This window comes from Solanum pennellii, chromosome 9, assembly GCF_001406875.1.
Source record: "Solanum pennellii chromosome 9, SPENNV200".
Lineage (NCBI taxonomy): Eukaryota > Viridiplantae > Streptophyta > Magnoliopsida > Solanales > Solanaceae > Solanum > Solanum pennellii.
The window spans coordinates 7,346,175-7,349,647 of record NC_028645.1 but is presented as its reverse complement, the minus strand read 5'-3'; the positions used below and the strand labels follow the sequence as shown (position 1 = coordinate 7,349,647).

General features: G+C 36.1%; 1 long non-coding RNA gene across 2 annotated transcripts in view; it reads left to right on the top strand.

Moving 5' to 3' along the window:
• LOC114078589 overlaps window positions 1–128 on the top strand; it is a 3,349-nt gene extending 3,221 nt beyond the window's left edge. Inside the window, exon 3 of one of the 2 annotated variants that reach the window (XR_003580208.1) lies at window positions 82–128. This is a non-coding gene — a long non-coding RNA (uncharacterized LOC114078589). The remainder of the gene's footprint in view (window positions 1–81) is intronic. The other variant, XR_003580207.1, reaches the window with a different exon arrangement.
• The last annotated feature ends 3,345 nt before the right edge of the window (window positions 129–3,473 follow it).

Sequence of the window (3,473 nt, the reverse complement as noted above, 5' to 3'; positions counted from 1 at the left end):
CTGGATTTCTTGCCTCTCTATATTGTTGCAATCTGAACTTCTTACCTCTTCTATATAACTGCCAATATCTTATTTGTGTAGGGAAATGGAGGTGATCAAATTTGAAGTGGATGATGAAGAGTTTTTGAACTATTGTAAAAGTTTAAATACATATTTGATTTATTGTGTACACATTTAGAATATTGATGTATAAGTATGGGTATGTACACAACACATACTATCTTTTGGTTGTACATGAAATATTTCTCGAAGTTTATTTGAAATATATAGCTTCAATTTAATGATAAATTAGTTCATTTTGTGTTTTAGGTCACTTGTATGTATGTAAATATATTATATATATTTGTGCTACATGTAGGCTTATAAATGTTGAAGTTACACTTTGTAAGTGTTGCTCTAGGTAGATAAAAAGTTACACTTTGAAAGTGTTGCAATAGATGACCAATAAAAGGCAAAACTTTTTAAGTGTGACCAATAAATCTGAAAAGGCAACGCTTTTAAGTGTAGTCTAACAAAAAATAGGTGTTGCTAATGCACGTCTTCAAAGCGTGCCCTTATACCTATTTGGCTACGCTTTATAAGTGTAGCCAAAGATGGCAACATTTAAAAAGTGTTGCCTAATGTCAAAGGTTACACTTCTTTTGGGCAGCCCCTAAAAAGTGTTGCTGAATGTCCAAAAGTGTAGCCTTTTATCAAAGGCCACACTTTTTGCTAGTTTAGGCTACACTTACGTGGTGTTGCCGAGGCTGAAAATGGTGTAGTGTAATATCTTTATATAGGGTGTCTAATTACTAATAAAATGACACCACTTAACCCTAGTTAGTCCTAGAAAGCTCATTAAGCCATGACTTAGACCAACTTAAAGTACCACACTACCTCACCCACGAGACCACGCCCACAGGCCGTGGGTGGACCTACGAGGCATTCTAGTCCTCCGCGGGTGGTGGTATGCAGCCTGTTTTGGGACCCTGACACACGACCTCTCACTCATGGGGTGTGAGTCACCCTACAGGGTGTGGGTCCCCAATCGTATGTCAAATGTTATAGGCAGATTTGTGGTGGTTTGCTAGGGTCTTCTTCGATGACCCTTGGTTGGTCCTTGGGTAGCCCCTGAACCCTTCATTCTAATCATTGGAGATCATATCTACGACTCTAACCCCCACGTGAATCTTTAAAACCCTTACAAGGCTCTAGTTTAGTCTACTAGTTTCCGGAGTATTATAGTATCTCACCTTTAGGAACATTCATTATTGAATGACACTCTAGGCACTTCTTAAGGTCAAGACTCTAGAATAGAAACCCATCATGCATGCAACACATATAAATGCATATGAACAAAGGAGGAAAACTTTAACTCCAAGGTAAACATACTCAATAGAAAACAAGAGAGTACGAACTATATGCAACAACCCAAAATGCATGAAATTCAACATTTACTCATATTCAAGGAGGAACTACCATTTCCGAACTAAAACATGTTCAATAAACTCTCATGGAGATCATATGCAATTTACTCTCAAAATTAATTTATTTCAGGAGGAATCTTTCAACTCCGAACTAAGGCATGCTCATTTATTCATCTCATAAAGTCAAATATGCAACTCATACTAAATGCACAGTAACATGAGGAAACTTTAATCATGCAACTTTATTTTCTTTTAAAACACAAGTTTTCATGAACATGCACCAAATAAGGGAATCATGGAAACATCTAAAACACATATGACTCCAAAATATATTACGACTAAGAAGAACCTATCATCTCACAACTAAAGGAGGAATAGAGGAAAAAGGATGAGGACATCGGGACATCTCATTGATCCCGGCCTCTCTAGTATCACCCTCACCTAAAACCCTCACTAGAAAACCATTCATTAACACTTTCATAAAGGCAACTTCCTTGTTGTTTTATCTCTTAAATTGGCGGTCTAAGATCCCTACCAATATTTCTAAATTAGTGAGATTCTCATAAAATCCCAACTCTTCTTATGGGATACATGAATGTCAGATCTCCAACACCCTTCTATATTCTAGAGACATGGAAAACCATATTGGTGCCACTCATTAAGCAACTCTAGTTCACAATCAACCTTACCAACTCCACTCAAGATCTCACATGAGCCTACAAAACTGGGATTAATCTTCCCAATTCACTATACCTCTCAAGATGAAAATTTCAATCCAATCTAAATCATAAACATCAAGAACACTTAACGACCTTTCTATCTAATCACATTATCTCCCTCTTAGGAGTAGGCCTATATGGACTCTTCTAAGCACCATTTATTTCAATTCCATGGTCAGAGAAAGTTATTACTAAGCTTTAACATCACTCACCCGAGATGATTCTAAAACATGGTGACTACTACCTTTTGATGGAGTCTACTCACTCTACACACTAGGCATTACTTAAGCACCCTATTCATCAAATCTCTCCACATACCCCTAAAACTCATCAAGAATAAGTCGGGGTCCATCACCAAATAAACATAATCATAATACAAACCATTCATACTAAAGACAACATCAAATTCAAGTCTATCAAGTCACAAAGACACGCAACAGCGGAATATAAATAAGAATAATACACATATCGGAACATTATCCGGAGGACTCTCTTGAAGTAGTCATATCTTGAAAACCATCGGGCACGGATTAGTAGAAAGACCAAAAAAGAGTTAACTCCATGGTACGACTTAGAGAATGAAGAAGTGAAGTAACCTAAACATCCAATAGCCTCCTATACATAGATGTGGTGTGCTTCACATTTATGAACAAGACTTTACTAGACGTGGTTTGAGACACCCTAAAACCATTCTAAACTTTTGTGCTCTAATTACTAAGTTTGTCACGATCGAGGGGTACCCCTTATATGTAACATGGTGTACTTGACCCTGAACTGGTCTCATACAAGCCCTTAGCATATCATAACATAAGATAATCTAAAAATACAAAAATTTAAAACATTAACAATAACAATCGGAGTCTCAAAAAATCAAAGCGGAAGTTTACTATAATTGTCTCGAACCATCTAATACATGAAAGTCTTAGGGAAACAGCCCGTACAAAACTTATAACATAAAAAGAAAGACATAAAAAGGTAAATGGGTGATTGATTCCTCGTTTCTATGAGGACTCACCAAATCTTCTTTTCTTTATCTGGTATGAACCTAGCCACAAGGATAGAAGCCAATATTGCCGAACTCTACATTTGATAACAATGTAGTCAAAAATATGTATTAGTACAATAATGTACTAAATATGATGGCTAGCATAAAACATCAACATAAGAATATAAGAGGCATTAGTCAACCTAAGTCATGTACCATAAACATAAGAGACAATAACCTAAGTCATGACCATAAGAGACATTATCATAAGACGTAGGCTATAAGTATAATAGAACATATTCATAACTTGTGAGCATAATAGATATCATCATACTCATAGGCATAATAATGCATTTAGAACAA